At 47.2% G+C, this 18,136-nt stretch overlaps 1 long non-coding RNA gene and 1 pseudogene across 1 annotated transcript; one reads left to right on the top strand and one right to left on the bottom strand.

Annotated features, from left to right (window-relative positions):
- Positions 1 to 18,136, top strand: part of LOC148120837 (golgin subfamily A member 5 pseudogene) — a 107,073-nt pseudogene that overhangs the window by 35,718 nt on the left and 53,219 nt on the right.
- Positions 11,386 to 13,542, bottom strand: LOC148120841 (uncharacterized). Its single transcript, XR_015738793.1, has 3 exons — positions 13,338 to 13,542; positions 13,089 to 13,169; positions 11,386 to 11,652 (listed from the first exon to the last, which is right to left on the bottom strand). It is a non-coding gene; the product is annotated as an uncharacterized LOC148120841 (long non-coding RNA).

The following is an 18,136-nucleotide window of genomic DNA, read 5'->3' as shown; positions in this document are numbered from 1 at the left end:
GGAGAACAGTATCTCCCTAATCATTCTGAAATTGAACTGGGTGTGACTTAACCTGTGTTGCATTTTATTCATGAATGCCCTGTGCTTTTCAGGATGCAGTTATTAGTTCTAGCCACTAGGTGGCAAAAATTCACAGGTGTCCAGTGAAAGTCCCTGAACTACAGCCCGGAGAGCAAAATAGGGTTTCTATTTGCTGAGTGGCACAGAAGGAAGGAAGGCTGGGGGAGAACAGGTTTATTCGGCCTGAAATCCCTAAAATTGAGGTCAGATTATTGAATAAGGAAATGAAAAAGTGTTGGAAATCCCAGCACTTGGGAAACAGAAGCAGGAGGATTGCCACAAATTCAAGGCCAGTCTGCTGAACTACATAATAAGCTCCATGCTAGCCTGAGTTACACAGTGAGACTCTGTTAAAAAAAAAAACAAAAACAAAACAAATGTACTGTGTTAAACACACACACACACACACACACACACACACACACACACACACACCACATGAAGAGCCTAGAAAAAAGTTCGGAAGTTAAGACCACTTGCTACTTTTCCAGAGAACCACAGTTCAGATACTGACACCATTCTTGGCTTTTCTAGGTGTGCATGCACATGGACGCATGCACACACACACCTAAATAAAAAGTGATACAAATAAATCTTTTAAAAAGTACATATTGCTCTTCCCCTCACTTCTGCCACCTGTGGTGGGCAATGGAGCTGACCCTCCCCTTACCATCTGTGGCACTCAGGAAAGTGCGCCCTGCCTCTTCCCTGGGCAGCACAATAGAGCTGACCCTGTTGACAGGATGCAGGTGAACCAGCTGGAAATTTTGATCAGGGGAGATCTGACCCCGCACCTCATCTGTAATAAGGTGGTGAGGGGGAAGATACCCTGTCCACCGTCACTAACTGGACAATTGGGAGAGCAGGCACTGAGGTCAAAAGAGCAGGAGAGCTGACCCTCCCCCTCACCAGCTGCAGCACTCAGGAGAGTGGCCCCTGAACTTCAGCTGGGCAGCACAGTGGAGCTGGCCCTGATGGTGTAGGGTAGGTAATCCTACCCTGAAGGCGTGAGAGCAGGACCTCTGGCTGCCCCTGGTTCGTTGCTCTTTGCTGCAAGGGGTGAACTCGCCAGGGCAATGCTGGAGAGCTCACCCTGATGCTGAGAACTGGGAAGAGCTGGCAGGCTAACCAAACCTGTAATTACTCAGGCCCAGAACCAGGGTTAAGAGTTGGCAAACCACAACATCCACACCATCTATGATCTACTGGAGCATATGAAGAGGCTGGTCCTGCAGATCCAAGGTTGCAGAGTCTCCATAACACAGGAAAACAACAGAACATTCCAGAAGAGCCCCAGTGAGGGCCCAGTATCAGCATAGCAGAAACCAGAGGCCTCTAACCAGACCAAGGACTCTTTGCAATGAACACTTGCAGGTAAAGACACATGGACAAAAGTGTTCACTAAGTGATTCACTGTGTCACACTACAGCTTCTGACCTCCATGATGAGATTTTTTCTTTTTCTTTCTTTTTTCTCTTAAAATTTATTTTATTCTATTTTGGGGTGGAGATGGCAAGGGCAGAGGGCAGATACAAAGGGACAGGGAAATGAATGGGGTCAAGATGCATGGTCTGAAGGACACAAGGAAAATACATATTGAGAGGAAGGAGAAGAGAAGTAACAAGAGATACAGAAATCTGAGGGGGAAGATGTAAACTTAACTAAGTGTAATAACTCTTGCCTATAATTCCAGCACTTGGGAGGCTGAGTCAGGAATACCAATTATGACTTCTAGGCCAGGCTGGGCTACATATGTGAATTCAGTCTTGTCCTAAAAACAAACAGACCAACAGGAACCAAAGCCAACCAGAGCTGGGACTGAAGCTTACTCGGCAGAGTGATGGCAGAACCCTACTTCATCTTCAGCACTGTGTAAACTGGGGTCACACGTGTGACCTCAGCCCTCGGGAGGAAGAGGCAAGAAGTTGGGACGTTCAAGGCCAGCCTCAGCTACGTGGGACTGTGTCTCATAACCACAAATAAGATCTTGGAGAGGGATGACTCAGTCCGTAAAGCACATTGCAAGCATAAGAATTTGAGCTTGAGCCCCAGCGCTCACGTAGAACTGGGCATGATAGTGTAAGCTTGTAATCACGGTGCTGGGGAGGTAGAGACAGAAGAATCCATGGGGCTCCCCAGCTAGACAGCTTGGCCCAACTAGTAAGCTTCAGGCAGATGAGAATGTCATCTCTCAAAAGAGGGGGGGGGCAGCATTGCTAAGGGTGATTCTAAGGATTGCCCTCTCATTTCTACACATAGGCAAAGTGAATCACAGAGGCTTCTGTCTGTGTCAGGTGCAGGGCATGAGGGTAGCTCTGTCGACACAGGGTCTTTCTTCACTGTCCTGGCATATATTTGATTATAAAGTCCCTGTGAAGATACGAGTGTGAGGGCTTCAGGAGGCAGCCTGTAGTGATTTGCAAGAAGGAGACGGTGGTGCAGAAGACAGCACTGGTGTTCAGAGTGAGGCAAAGCCGAGCTCAGAAGTATGTCTGGTGGATTACAGTGACCCCTGTAATTGTCGTTGAAGCTGAAGAGTTAGGAGTATCTTGTCCATCCTAGAATGGAAAGGACACACGAAAGGTCAGTAAGGGTGCAGATGAACCGAATCAGCAAGGGATCGCTGAGAGAAAACCCATTTCAGTCCAGTACACCTGGGTTTCCCTCTTTACCTGCCTGACGGTTGTTCTGAGAAAACATGACCACCTTACACATGAGTCAAGAACCTATAGACCAATCCAGAGGGCCTTCGGAGCGAACCCTCATCTGGCGATGGATGGAGATGGAGGCGGAGAACCACGTTGGAACACTGGACCTAGCTCCCTAGGTCCAAATGAGAGGCAGAGGGAAGGAGATCGTGAGCAAAGAAGGCAAGGGCACAGGAAACCTTCATTCGACGTTGTATGGCAATACGGATGGAGACCCATATTGGAACACCGAACTGAGCACTCCACAGTCCAAATGGGGAACAGAATGATGAAGAAAATAAAAAAAGTAATCAGGACTGCGAGGGATGCGAGCACCCACTGATACAGGGGGACTGATATAATGGGAGTTCACCAAGGCCTGTTGGACTGGGACTGAGCGAGGACGTGATCCAGCCAGATTCTCTAAATATGGCTGGCCCGGAGCCCTTTTGAAGGGCCGTTGACAATGACACTGGGACTTGCTTCCTCTGCATATACTGGATTTTGGCGCTCCAGTCTGTTTGGACTCTCACCTTCCCTGGACCTGGAGGGAGGGGGGAGGAGCTTGGGCTTCCCACAGGGCAGGAAACCCTGACTGCTCTGGGGGATGGAGAGGGAGGAGGAGAGGGAGTGGGGGGGGTGGGGAGGTGGTAGGAGGAGGGGCTGAAATGGAAACTTTTATAATTTAATAAAAAAAAAAAAGAACCTATAGACCACTAGCAGAGGGCCCATCGCCCATGTCTTGACCAGGTTTTCTGGAATGGAAAAGGCCTGAGTGTGTGGCTCCACTGGATCCCATATGCACAGGAATTCCACTTCCTTCCTTCAATCAAACTCAAAGGGTCTCATTATGTTTAAAGAGGATTTAGAAAGAGATTTTAGGATCTGATTATTTATTTTTGAAACAAGGTCTCTTGTATATCAAGCTGCCTCACTATGTAGTTGAGAACGCCTTGAACTCTTGCTCCTCCTACCTCCATCGCCCAAGTGCGGGGAATACAGGTGTGTGCACCACACCTGTGGGGAGCGGATGAGTCCTGAGTGAATGTGTATTGCTAACATGGGCACAGCCATGCCAACGACCCCAATGCCTCAGGCCCATAGGAGCGGGAAGCTTTCCCCAGTGAGGTTCAGAGAAACAACATAGCCTTCTTCTGGTCTAAGTACCAGTGTTTACAAATGTTTGCCCAGTGTGTGCATAAACTAGAAACCACAGCTTCATCCTCCTGGATGACTGCAGCCTGGGACTGCTCCCCCCAGAGACCTCCTACCGAGATGAGCTAAACCTGCCTCCTTGTTCAGTTGTAAACCATGAGTCCACTTCTTTACTTGACTATATACTATAAGCCTGCATCCTTCATTCAGGTGTATAAAATAAATGAATTGAAGTTCTGGGCAGCAGTGGGTGCTGCCCATCAGAATGAGCGTAGCCCAGCTGATCCCAGTCTTTCCGTATATGTGTCCCTGTGTCTGTCCTTCTCTCATTCCCGCATCACCCAGTTAGGCCAGTCCTTGAAGCCATGCAGAGTGCGGCATACATCTGGTTTAAATATTTTAAATAATCCAGTTCCACCCTTACTGTGTTTGAGTTTATGGCCTATCAGATTTTGTATGCATTTTCTGAATGCCCATATTATGAACGTTACACAGTTTTGTTTACAGGTATTCTGCCTACATGTATGTATGTGCACCATGTGTGTGCCTGATGCCTAAAGAGATCAGAAGAGGGTGTTGGAACCCTTGGAACTGGAGTTACAATTGTGGGCAACCATGTGGGTGCTAAGAATCAAATCTAGGTCCTTTGGAAGAGCAACAAGTACTCTGAACCACTGAGCATCTTTTTGGCACCTGCACGACTTTTAGATGGGATTTTCCTGTGTAAACGTGGCTGCTTAGAACTTATTTTATAGACCGGGCTGCCCTTGAATGTGTGTCAGTCCTCCTGCCTTAGCCTCCAGCCTTAGGCTCCAAGTGCTGGATTTCAGGCGTGTACTACAGTCTATTGTTTTGTTTTGCCTTGTTATTTTTGAGATAAGGCATCATGGAGCCCAGGCTGGTCTTGAATTCTTGATCCTCCTGCTTCTACATCCAAAGTCCAGGAGTGCAGGTGTGCTCCACAATGCCTCGTTGCACAAGGTATTTGGTGGGGAAGGCTTGATGACTTTTTTCTCAAGCTAAGGCTTGACACATAGGTTTTCAGTAAAATTGTATGGAATAGATAAATGACCAATAAATATAAATGTCAGTGTAGCAAGTAAAAGATATGGATTCTGGTTCTACTTCCTCTGAATGACCTTAGGAGAATCACAGTCCTCTCTAAGTTTCAGATTCAACATCTGAAACTGGAAGAGACTCGTTCTGTGTTCTGTCTTCCTTCGGGAGCGCTGGTAAGAGCAGAGTGGGTAATGTGTATAAAACTGATACTCTGTGTGTGTATACACATACATACATACACATAGATATATAGTTTTGTTTGCTTTTCTTTGAGAGAGTTTCTCTGTGCAGCCCTGGGTGTCCTGGAACTCACTGTAGATCAGGCTGGCCTCATATTCATATATCCACCTGCCTCTGCCTCCCTGGTACTAGGATTAAAGGCATGTGCCACCACTGGGTGATACCTCCTATTTTTTGATACAAGACAACTGTGGAGTCAGTTCTCTCCTTCCACCACGAAGGATCTGGGTTCACCAGGCTTTCGGGCAAGTGTTTAACCCGCTGACTCATTTTCACGGCTCTGGTCTCAGACCCTCTTTGTAGCTGAGGATCACCTGACACCTCTCATCCTCCTGCTTCCACCTCTTGAATATGGAGGTTACGGGCTTATGTCACCAATTTATAGCCAATCATATTCATGGAAGAAGTTCAATCATTTGCTGCTATGAGGTTATCTTTAATTTTGCTCTAAGCTATTTAGCTCTCTTCAAGTCTTTGTTTGTTTGTTTGTTTGTTCATTTGTTTGTTTTGAGACAAGATCTCCTATGTAACTTTGGGTGTCCTGGAACTCACTGTGTAGTCCAGACTAGCCTTGTACTCATAGAGATCCACCTGCCTCTGCCTCCCAAGTGCTGGGATTAAAGGCACCTGACCAAGTCTATTTCTTTTAATGTTCAGTTGAAATGATGCTGCTTATAGGAGCAAAACTCTAAAAATATTAATCCATCATCTACTATTAGAATAATCAGGATTATAGAAGTATTAATATAAGAACTGGAGAGGTGGCTCGATGATTAAAAGCACTGGCTGCTCTTCCAGAGGACACAGGTACAAGTCCCAGAACCCACATGATATGATGGCTCACAGTCATTTGTAAACCCAGTTTCAGGGATCTTACACACCATCTGATCTCCATTGGCAACAGGCATGAACTTGGCGCACATACATATGTGCAGGTAAAACCCATATTCATAAAATTAGAAAATACCAACCTAGCCCCAAGAGGACAAATAAGTTCACTTGACTGAGTACCCTGATAAGAAGCAGTCTGTTGCTAGGCTGCAGGTACTGTTCTTAATTACTATTGTAACCTGTGCAGTTGATACAGATCAAAAGGAATAGCAGGTGTGTGTGTGTGTGTGTGTGTGTGTGTGTGTGTGTGTGTTGGTGATATTGCTGAGGATCAAACCCTTCTAATACACCATCTTTGAGACCAATTCTCAGTGCTATAAATCTACAAAAACGGACACCTCATTTTGTTTAGTGCATGGGGAACGACTGTCGTATGGCTTATTTTGTTTGTTTTTGAGACAGTCTTACTGTGGTGCCAGGCTTTGAACTAGGTCCAGTGGGAACCTTGTCTGCTCATGTTAGTGAGTGTCTGGGTGTCTTAGGGAAAGTACCCATTTATCACTTTCCACTATCCCAAAGCTGAGTCTAACCTGGCTTGGCAATCTGGATTAATCAGTCTGGTGAATCAGCCCTGTGGTGACAGCTCAGACACCAAAAGGCACTATTTATAATCATGTCAGGAAACCCAAACATAAGGGGAAAGAAAGTTGCTCTGCCAAATCTTTAAACTGGGTTGAAGCACAGCAGATCCTAAATGCTGCTGTATCTGACAGTTACTCAGGGTGGACACATGTTACAATGCTAAGGATCTTACAATTAGGAGGAACCTTCCTAAAGAAACATGTCTGACTAGCCGGGTGGTGGGTGGTTGTCCACACCTTTAATCTCAGCACTCAGGAGGCAGAGGCAGGAGGATCTCTGAGTTACAGGCTAGTCTGGTCTATAGAGTGCACTTAAGACCAACCAGGGCTACACATAGAATCCTTGTTTGTTTTTTTTTAAAAAAAAGGAAAAATACAAAACAAACAAAAAAGGGAAATATAAAGTTTACAACATTGGATACAAACCTTGGCCAAGGTCCATGGGTCTTGAAGTGTTAGCAACACACAATAAATCCACCTCTGCTTATAGAGCTTGTTCTTAAATTTTATTTTTATGTGTAGGTGGCTGCTTGCCTGTGTGTACACCATATGTGTACCCAAAGGGGCCAGAGGACATTGTAACCCATGGGACTGGAGTTACAATGTAGTTGTGAGCCACCTTGTGTGGGTGTTAAGAACTGCTCTTAACTCTTAACCACCTCTCCAGCCCCCTTAGGGAACTTATTAAAAGTTTAAGAATAAGATGAGCATGTATGTGTACATGTACATGCCCCAGTGTACTTGTGTGTTTATGTGTGTGTGTGTGTGTGTATACATGTCCTGCTCCAGTGTACTTGTGTGTGTACATGTGCATGCCCCAGGGTACTCGTGTGTTTATGTGTACATGTGCATGCACAAGTGTACTTGTATGTGTATGCGCGTGTGTGTGTACATGTCCTCCCCCCAGTGTACTTGTGTGTGTGTGTGTGTGTGTGTGTACATGTCCTGCCCCAGTGTACTGTGACCCTTGTTCGGTTTTCTCCTTCAACCCTGTGGGGTCTAAGGACAGTACCTAGGTCCTCAGGCTTGGTGGCAAACACCTTTCTCCGCTGAGCCATCTCATTTGCCCACTCTGAGCGCTGGACTATTTGAATATCTCGCTCGAGGATGGACCCCAGGGTCTTGCACACATCCCACAGTCCTGAAGTTTAGAGGATAAATCCATTACTGTGGCATCCCTAAAGCTGACGAACGGCAGCACCATTAAGAGTCCTAGGGAAAGAGACTGCACCATTTAAAAGGTAAAAGAACAAGAGGCAACTCCAAGGGTTTAAAATTCTTTCCTTGGTCACTTCTTCATGCCAGCTTCAGAGAGTACTACCATGAAGAGGCAAAACTTTCCAGATCATTCTTAGTCAGTCGAACAGCTTGTTAAACCAGTCTTGCTCAATTCTCTCTCTCTCTCTCTCTCTCTCTCTCTCTCTCTCTCTCTCTCTCTCTCAGCTTGGAGTTTCCTTTGTTCAGCTGACATTTATCCCAATGACACACTCTCTGTTAAAATATAGGTCAATGTTTTGTAAAATTTGCTAGTTCTATAATTTGTTTCCAATCCTTATTACTTCAAAAGTGAGTGGGCAAATTCTTAGAGAAGCTGCCCCCTAATGGTAATGAGGGGCCCCATTGTTCCTGTTGACCTATCTTAGAATCTTCCTGACTTAGCTTCTATTCAAGAATTTGTTTCCCGGGGTGTGGCCATCTACCCTTTTCACTTTTTGCCCTCTGGCATCAAAATTCTTTTCTGCCCATGATGTTCTCTGCACCTTTCCCGGCCTTCATCACGGGCTTGTATAAGGACTGGGAAAAGAACTCCGGGTCCTCTGAATTTTTGCACTAGGTTAGAACTCACCCTGTTCTTGTCAAATGGGTCTCCTGTCATCGCCACTGCACCTACGCCCAATGGTTGTATTGTGTTGGGAATTCTTCCAGTCGCCATGAATAGACAATGTGCACTGCCATGAAAGTCTTGCTGTGAAGTGGCAGAACTAGATAAATCTGTTTGCTTCACCTCAAAAAGCTTGGGGCAACCCCAGGAAAGGTTGGAAGGCAATCTAACAAGTCAGGACTCACTGGCGCTTAACTGTTGAAGACAGCATGAGACTGCTGTCCTTTGTACACGGCCTTGTCCACCAAACTTTCTTTACTAACATTTCTCTTCAATATCCAGGACCCATCATCAACAGCTCCTTTCAGGTAGGCTGGGGAGCTAAGCAAAGGGCTGGGGATGGATTAGCTGCATTGGTTAGCCTGCACTAACCTGAAGGCAGTGGATGGGCTTGATTGTTGTAGAATATTATTGTAAGATGTGTTACATTTGTTTATGCTGTGGAACATTCGCTTAATAACGCTAAGGTGAGTTGCATTCTTTTATGCTGCATTTCTTTAACTCTGTGAAGCTGTGTTTCTGTGCCTGCCTGAAACACCTGATGGCCTAGTAAAGAGCTGAACCGCCAATAGCAAGGCAGGAGCAAGGATAGGCGGGGCCTACACGCAGAGAGCCAAAAAGAGCAAGAGAACAAGGTCAGGCCTGTGATCCAGCCACCAGGCCATCCAGCCACCCAGCCACCCAGCCACCCAGCCACCCATGGAGTAAGAGTGAAGGTAACAAATACAGAAGTAAGACAAGTAAAAAGCCCAGAGGCAAAAGTTAGATGGGATAATTTAAAGTTAAGAAAAGCTGGCAAGAAACAAGACAAGTTAAGGCCGGACATTTATAATTAAGAATAAGCCTCTGTGTGTGATTTATTTAGGAGCAGGATAGTGCCCCCCCACCCCAATAGAGCAAAAAGAACCATCGATATGTGATCAGACCGAACGACCTCATTAGTAACAGGATTAGCAATACTACAATCCATCCAGGCTGGGCCCTTATGTCGCCTCCTGTGCCACTTGACCCCATTGGGTTCTGGGTTCCCTTCCCGCGCTACTGGCTGCAGGACCTTGCAGGGAGGTTGGAGCAGAACCTTTGCATTCACTCTGCTTTCTGCCGGAAGGTGGAGCCGTCGGGCTGGCCCCAAACCCTCCCTGGCAAAAGGGGTAACCGCCATGTCCCAGACCAGCCCGCCCTCGCACCCCCAGCCTGAGGTGAGGGGGGGGGGGCCGCAGCACCACCCGGAGCGGCCCGAGTCCGGCCGGGGAAGGGCAGCCGGCAGGGGGCGGCCTCACAGCCCCCGCCCGCCCGCACGCGGTGGGGCTCCATCCCACGCAGACTCCGGGCTGGGCAGCCGGGTCCTCGCCTCAGCTCCGCCGCCTCCAGGTCCCCTCCCCCGCATGGAGGGCTCTGTGGTCCGGGGCTGGCGCGCCGAGACCCCGGAACCTGGGAGGAGTGCCGCCCGGGGCCCTTCGGGAGGACCCGGGGTGTCTGCCAGGGCTGAGTCTTGGCTTCCGACCCCGGGCTCCGAGAGGGACAAGAGCACGTGGGAGGCGGGTGCTGAGGGCCGGGTCTGGTGGCTTGGAAAGTCTTGTTCCTCTCTTGCGGAGAGAGGTGTGGGGCACAGAGGCGCGGGCTGCTGTGCCTCTCACTGTGTCTTTGTATCGGGGAGAACCCAGGCCGGGCGGGCGCGTTGTCCTCTTGCCAGTTCCTGCTCACAGGATTTGAGGGTTTCTATGAGGACAGAAGTAGGAAAAGCTACTCGCCAGCTCTTAACTCTCCCCTTGTTTTGTCTTCTTGTTCTGGCCTCCCACCCCATCCAGCAGATCTTTATAGATGCCTGAACTATGCTGTGTATAGGACTAGGGACACCATGAGAGAACTCTTGGGCTTAAAGAAAATCAGATGTGATTAGCATACCCAAACCTCAGTCACACTGAGCCATGATGCTAGTATAGTTGGAATAACAGGGGACTCCTTACTCTCACATTAATGTGGCATGTGGGATTGGACAGCGGATTAGAGTCTTTTTTAAAGAATAGTTTGTGATAATTATACAAACTTGATTGTGAATAATATGTGACCCCATGGAAAAGCAAGATTCCAAATTCTCTCCTTCACTTTTATATAGGATGGCAAAAGACGACGTGTTCATGTCTGTAAAATATTGAAACCATTTAATATAATTCAACTTTATGTATAGGCTGGGCACAGTACATATCAGGCAAGTGTCCTTTCACCGAGGATCCCCCACTTCCTTGGGACTCATTTTATAATGCTGTTACACTTTACATGATCATCCACCCATAGCAATAGCAGGAAGAACTTCATAGATGCAAACTTAAAACAATCGCCAGTAAATTAACTTTAGTGCTAAGGTAATAGTAATAGGACGTTTCTACGATCACAGTTAGTCAGGAGACTGAGACAGGTTGATTGCTTAGGAGTTAAAGCCCACACGAGGCATAGAAAAAAAAAACAAGGAAAACCATCCTGAGTACTCTTTCTCCCACAGAAACATTAAAAACCAGAGACCCACTGAATTACAAGTCAGAGGTTGACGGCAACAAAATGTATGCCCAATTAAGAAGCCAGTTTCAAAACTGGGAGATCTCAGGCTAAAAAGATGCCTCAGTGGTTAAGAGCACTGGCTGCTCTTGCAGAGGACCAGGGATCTGTTCCCAGTACCCACCTACACACAAGCATCCAATCCCAGAGGATTCAATGCTGTCTTCTGACCTCTATGAACACCACACACATGGTAATAGACACATATGTATGCAAAATACCCATAAGCACAAAATAAAAAAATAAGATCTTAAGGCAAGAGCAATAACAAAAGTAGTTAAAAGGTGTCATATCATTTTATTTTCCATTTGCAGAAAAATGGACCCTGCTGGCTCCTAAAAGGAAAACACTGGCGGGTGAGAGGCACAGAGCCCCAGCCTGACCGCCTTATGCCATTCAGCCTGATCTGAGTGACACGAGCTTGGTGGAGTAGGAATCCAGACGTCCCCCTTGCAGTGTAGGTGGCAGGAGGTCAGAATGAAGATGCCGCCGTGGTCAGGCTCTAGTGACGACCCTCTTTTCTTTGAAGACTGCCAGCGTCTCTCTGGGACAGGATGCACAGCGTGAGCTTAGCTATCTCTTGGGCAGGTGTGTGGAGGCACACTCAGCACCTGATAGGACACAGGCCTAGGATTCCGTATCTATTATAAACCAGCACGTTCCTCTATGTTCTCCTAGTACCCTGAGTAAGGAAGAAAACACTGTCCCAAGTTGAGTTCAGACTGGCCATACATTCAGATAGGTCCCAGCTAAGGAAAGCATTGAACACACTGCTGAAAGTTCACAGTCAGGCTATAGAAAAAAGTCTGGTCTCCCAGGAGATGAACAGCGAGGAAGCCAGATGTGTGTGATCACTCAAATGTAGACTGAATGCCTAACCATGATGTTCATGTGATGTAACTGAGCTAGAAACTCGCAGGAAGTTGTGTGTTCTCACTCTGATGAGCATTCTGGTTCACGGGAGAGCTACTTAGTGTGTGTTAGCGCCAGTCAGTACCAATTTCTACAGAGGAGGGCAGCCCCAAACGTGAGTGACTTTGCCCAGTGCCCTGCCAGAGATCCTCATCTCCATCTAAAAGGCTGCAAGGAGCCAAGCATGGTGTTGGCCTTGGGAGCCTGCTGTGGGCATCCTGAGCTTGAGGCAGGCAGAACACACACTGTGAATCACAGGCCAGCCTGGGGTACACACTAAGACCCTGTCTGCCTCCCTCCCCTCTAAAATACTAAAACAAAACCACAACCAAACTACACTGGGTCTAAAGCGACTGTACTGCCGAGAAAGAAACAGTTTCCTTTCTGCCCAGTTAGTAGTTGCAGCCCCACCCTGTTCTCTGCACTGCTGAGCAGTCTTGGTTCCTCATTCCTTACCAGCCCCTCCTGTCCTGCACCCTCCTTACCAGGTCCAGTCCTAAGCCAGCACCCCTAGATCACCATCCACAATGAAAGAGGCGGAAGTCATATCTCACACCGAAGTGCAAAATGACAGTGACCCTAAGATTATAAAACCCGAGGGTGCTACCATGCAGTCACGTTTAGAGGAGCTGTGGGCTAGCCTGGGGCAATGACCATCTCAGTTCAAGGGCCTGTCTATGAAAACTGACTATGGTTCATATTCATTACCTTCAGGCATACGGCTGCCACACGGTCCTTCAAAACCAAGGCAGACACCAGAGTTCACCAATTCCCAAGAGTGACATAAAGCTCACTCAAGTCCTGGAGCCCTGGGTCTAATTTACCAGGTTTCCTTCTGACATTGTAGCATTGGGTTTGGGGACATTCTCTCAGAAGGGAACTGGGGTTCAGGGTGTCCAGTCAACTCTCTTTGGAAGTAAAGAGGATGACATTCAGTTGTCCTTCCTTTCCCACAAATGCAGTTGGTAGGAAAGCAGAGAAAGGGTGGCCAGGAGGGGAAGGGCCTGCTTTCTGTGGAGCAGCAGCAAACACCCCGAGCCTCTAAGAGAGGAAGACAGTTGCTCTCACCTCAGCTCCGGTGACTCCCAGGTCCTCAGCAGCCCGTGCTTTGACAGAAGAGTCTATGAAGATGCCAAGGAGTCAAGATTCCTACAAGGAAACCATGTTGGGTTTACCTGAGAGGGATGGGTTGTGCTGGCAACTCCCCCACTCCACATCCCCCAGGTGTCAGTAAGCTGACAGGCCCTGCCATTGGGTGGGAAAAGGAAGAGAGAGACAGTGGGGTCAAGGATGCTGCAATGGACCTGGCTCACTTACTCAGCGTCCTGGAAGCTGAGTTCACTGAAGCTCAGAGCACTGGTAGGCTTCCAGTTGTTTCTCTTGTCCAGAGATGAACGAGGTATACATTGGGAGGCTAAAAACCCCCCTTGACAATCTCCTAAAGAGCAACTGGCTTATATATAGCCAAGGTGTGGTTGCTTGATGCCCTGAAGTGGACTGGTTTTATGAATTAAACTGTGCTGTACGCTGGGACTTTGAGCCTTGCATCACTCCAGGAAGTATGATGGGGAACTTCCCCGCTCTGTGTAATCCTCACTCAAATGGACAAAGACAAGAACAAGAACAAACAACATGCGAACAAACGTGAAAGTGCGGAGAACACAGGGACCAGATGGAAGGAGGAGGGCAAAGGGAGGGTGTAGGTTCAGGGGAATTTGTTCCTATCTAGTAAATACTGGCATGAAAAACATTCTAACTTAATTTAGAAAAGAAATGGACTGTTTGTGGTCTCTTAGCAGGAGCACCAGCCCTCTGTTTTTAGCAGCCAGCCCTGAGCAGCCTAAGCCCCAGAGCCACAAAGGGCAGGTGCTGGAGGGCTGGTAGGAGGAGAGCAGTGAGTGTCCTGGGGAGAAGGAAGGGGCCTGCAGAGGGCTGCTGTTAACCCTTAGGCACCTGGCAGAAGCCTTCAGACAGAAACCTGGCCAGCCCAGCATCCTATGGCCACTAAGTCACCACATTGTCTGTGTGCCCTATGCCTCCCCTTTCCCCCATTTAAGAGACAAGCTCCAGATGTTACCTCTCTCTTCTTCCCCTTGCTCCTCTGAAGAGGCAGGCAGGTAGGCCTTTGCATCCCTTGCTCTCTGTCTCTCTGTCTTTCTGCCTGTCTCCCTGACTGTCACCCTGTTTCTCTGCCCCCATTCATGTCGTCCCCTCACCACCTCCCTCGTTTCTTCTGCCACACCTGTCCCCAGAGGTTGGTCTCTCCTCTTTCCCCCACTTTCCCCCATTCCTTTTCTCCTAATAAAAACACCTCCACGTGAGCTCCATCGCATGGTGTCTTTCTCACGCCACTTTTAAAATTCTAACATTGGCATCGTGTGAAGCTTGACAGACTATCCTGGCATTTCCGATCACCTACTAGCAATTTGAGGCATGTCCAGAACATGCTGTAAAAGGGCAACCCCAGTCACCAAGCAAAAACTGCCTTTCATCTCAACTGTTGCCAAGACCCTCTTCAGAGTGTAGGCAACAGGACACTGGGGAATTTACTGCCTTGAGTTGTCACCTAGACAAAGGCAGGCTGGTCCTCCATCAAATTCCTAGTCCCTGTTGGACCTTCTGTGACCTAGCAGGCCTAGACCTAACAGCAGAAGACTGATGTTGCCCTGAGACCTCTGCCCTCAACTAGCATGGAGGACCCTGGGGAGTAGCTGTCTAGGTAGCCAGCAAGTGAGCGTCTCTCATTTTCAGTCGCTAAACTCAGGTAAACATTACACTTCTCAGAACACTGATGCCATTTGATCACTAGTAGCTTTGTCAGTTTAACAGCAGCAACCAAGGCTTCAGCTGCCTCCTCAGGTCTCTGTGTGAAATTCAGGTCACAGGCCTCACTTTCCTAGAGTTAATACTAAATCCGGGCACAGTTCCCCTTGCTCCAAGACTCAAGAAAAGAGAAATCTCAAAACATATTTCCATGTAACCTTTACCATTCCTTTATTTAAAAGAGCTCACTTTGCACTGACTGCCCGCAGTGCTCAGCCCCCTGTGTCTCCTAGTGAATTAGATAGAAAGACGGTGTTTGCGGTGTGAAGTTTATGTAAGGGTAAGACAGCTTAAGATGTGCGGATCTCAGTGTGTTTCAGGGTCTAAGAAAGTGACTTAAGGTGTGTGAATGCGTGTTATGAAGGTCTGAGGATGAAAGGCTTAAGTGCCAGTGAAGAGAAAGCGATTTGAGACGCTTGAAGAATGAAACACGTTTCTCTCTCTCATTTTGCTACTGTGATATTAAGACTACAAAAGTTAACCGTCTTCACAGTACTCGATGGGATTCTGATAAGCTAGTAACCTAGCGCTGGTGAAGAACTACACACCATACTACCACCATGTCACCATAGCCACAAGCTCAGGACTTTAATTCCCTTAGTTGGTTCTAACTCTAGGCTTAAAAGGTCCTTTGCATTGTGCTACAAACATCTGTCGCAGTTTCCTGGGCAGAAGAAAGGGCGTTAATGCTTTCAGTGAAAATCATGTCTGGTGTGAGTGTGAGTGTGAGTGTGAGTGTGCTGCCGTTTCTCACGTGTGTGAAAGTTATCTTTCCCACACTCACAGAGTTCTCGTAGGTTCCAGGGGGTCGGCTGGGATCCACCTGAACATCTCAGACTCACTCCAGATAAGTACGATCCCCACTTTCCCTGGTCTTGTGATGACCCCTCCCTCAATTACCAGGACCTGAGGAATTTTTTTCTCTCTAAACTTAACTTTTATCTTCTGCCCTGCCAATGTCTTGCCGTGATCAAACAGTGCCAGAGAGTTCCATAGAACCTGGACAGAAGTGAAACAACCATCTACTCCACCACACCATTGCCAGCACCCCAGTTTCTTAAGTTCCCAAGATTTTGACACCCACATGTCAGGAGGAAACAGTCTTGAGAACTTGGTGCCCTCACTTCCTGTCCCCACTTGCCATCCCTAACTCACTTTTTATAATAAGCAAAGGTAGGAATGTTAGCATCCAGGCACATGCATTCATTGTCCTTTCCCTGAGGACCTGGCAGGATGCACTCAGGCAGTACCCTGAATAGTCGAGCGTTCTGTGCCCGCATAGCCTCTGCGCATGTACTAGGTGCCCCCTTTAAGAGACAAGCTCCACTCATTCCCTCTCTCTCTTTCCTGCTGCTCCTCTGAAGATGCAGGCAGGCATTTGCCCTTCTCTCTTGCTCTCTCTCTAACTCTCTTTGCCTCTCACTCTCTGCCTGTCTCTGTCTCTCCCTCTTTCTCTGTCTCTCTCTTCTCTTCCACCACTCCTGTCTCCAGAGGCCAGTCTCCCCCTTTCTCCCCTCCCCCTTACATTGGTCACAATAAAAACCCCCATGTGAGCTCTGTCACATGGCGCCTTTCTCTCATGTGCCACTTTTTAAACTGAAACAGCTGCTGTACCAGTGCAGGCAGAGGGCATCCCCCCCTTAGCCCTGCAAGAAAAGACTCCAGTGGCCCTAAGGAGTTTACAGCCTCCTACTGCTTTGCTTTCTTTTCTTTTCTTTTCTTTTCTTTTCTTTTCGTTTCGTTTCGTTTCTTCTTTCTTTCTTTTTTTTTTATTTATTTCTACTTTTTTATTTTATTTATTTATTTTTTTTAGCTCTTTACTCTCAATGAGTAATCTCAGGAAAACACAAGCAATTTTCGTTTTTTTTATTTTTAGGGTTTTGTTTTATTTTGTTTGTTTGTTTTGAGGGTGGTGTATGCGTAGTTTACAAAGATTGGGCATACCCATTCCCTTTAAGCTCTGTCACTTCCAGTGCCCAGAGACCTCAGGTTTGAATACACAGGGGACAAAATGCCCAGACCTCTAGGGACTCTGTGGGGGTGCATTGCTTGGTCTCTGAAGTTCAACCCAAGCCCCAGTCCTGCCTCAACTCCCTGCTGGTGCAAGTGCAGCCTAGACTCTCACTGTCAGGACAGGTAGGGGCTGCCTGTGTGAGAAACTGAGTGAGTGTGCTCCAGGCCACTGCTGTGGCAGAGCGGGGAGAGTCACCAACTCCTCTCTTGCTGAATTCTTCCTAATTATACTTGAATCTGCTTCCCATCTCCAAGAGAATTTGAACAAACAACTTGCCTGGGGAGTTAAAAACCCAGATTGTTGGAGTTTTGAAAGAGTAGAAGACTCCAGAAGCCCTGATTAGTGCAAGCGTCAGACACTGGCGGATGCAAGCCTAAGGCTTGAGAAGGACCCAGCTCCATTTTGCCTCTGTGAGAGAACGCAGTTCCGAGCAAAAGCTGAGGTTGGCTTCCTTTCAATTTCCCCACCTTTCTTAGGTTTTGTTTCTTAGAAAACGAAAGCACAGTTCTCTGTTCTCCTCTGCCTCCACCCTACTAACCTCAGGAAGCAAAGTCTACTTCCTGTTGGGCAATATTCATCACGTTACAGTAAGTATGATATCATGAGATCTGGCTTGAGACTGAAGAAACTGTATTAAAATACACTAAATCCCTTGCAGAACAAAGAGGGGAAAGGCATTTCCAAAATATATAAGTTGGATTAATACAGCAGCATTTACAATCAAATATCTTCTAAGAGGCCCTACCACCAAACACTTAAATGGTGTTTATGAGCAGGTGGCAGCATGCTTCTTGGTGTTGGCATGGACCTAGGAACTCCATGGAGTTGTGGCAGTAAGTGTAGATCCCACCAGGACCTCCACCATGAAGCTAGACTCTCAAAAAGCTAAGGAATTGGGTGGGTCCAGCTGCCAAATTAAACACACAGAGGATTATATTAATTTTAACTGGTTTGGCCTATTAGCTCAGGATTATTAATAGCTAGCTCTTAAAATTGAAATTAACCCTTAAGTCTTGTCTTGTTTAGTCTTGGTACCTTTTCTCAGTGAGGTATTCTCATCTTACTTCCACCGCATCTGGGTGGTGACTGCGTCTCTGCTTTTCCTCATTTCCGAGTTCTCTTAGTCTGGTTTCCTTGCCTATACTTTCTTCCTGACTACTGGCCAATCAGTGTTCTATTAAAACCAATATGAATGACAAATCTTTTTTTAATATTTATTTATTTACTTATTATGTATACAATATTCTGTCTGTGTGTATGTCTGCAGGCCAGAAGAGGG

The sequence above is a fragment of the Myodes glareolus genome, chromosome 9, assembly GCF_982192425.1.
Source record: "Myodes glareolus chromosome 9, mMyoGla1.1, whole genome shotgun sequence".
Classification (NCBI taxonomy): Eukaryota; Metazoa; Chordata; class Mammalia; order Rodentia; family Cricetidae; genus Myodes; species Myodes glareolus.
This window is presented reverse-complemented; position numbering and strand designations above follow the sequence as displayed.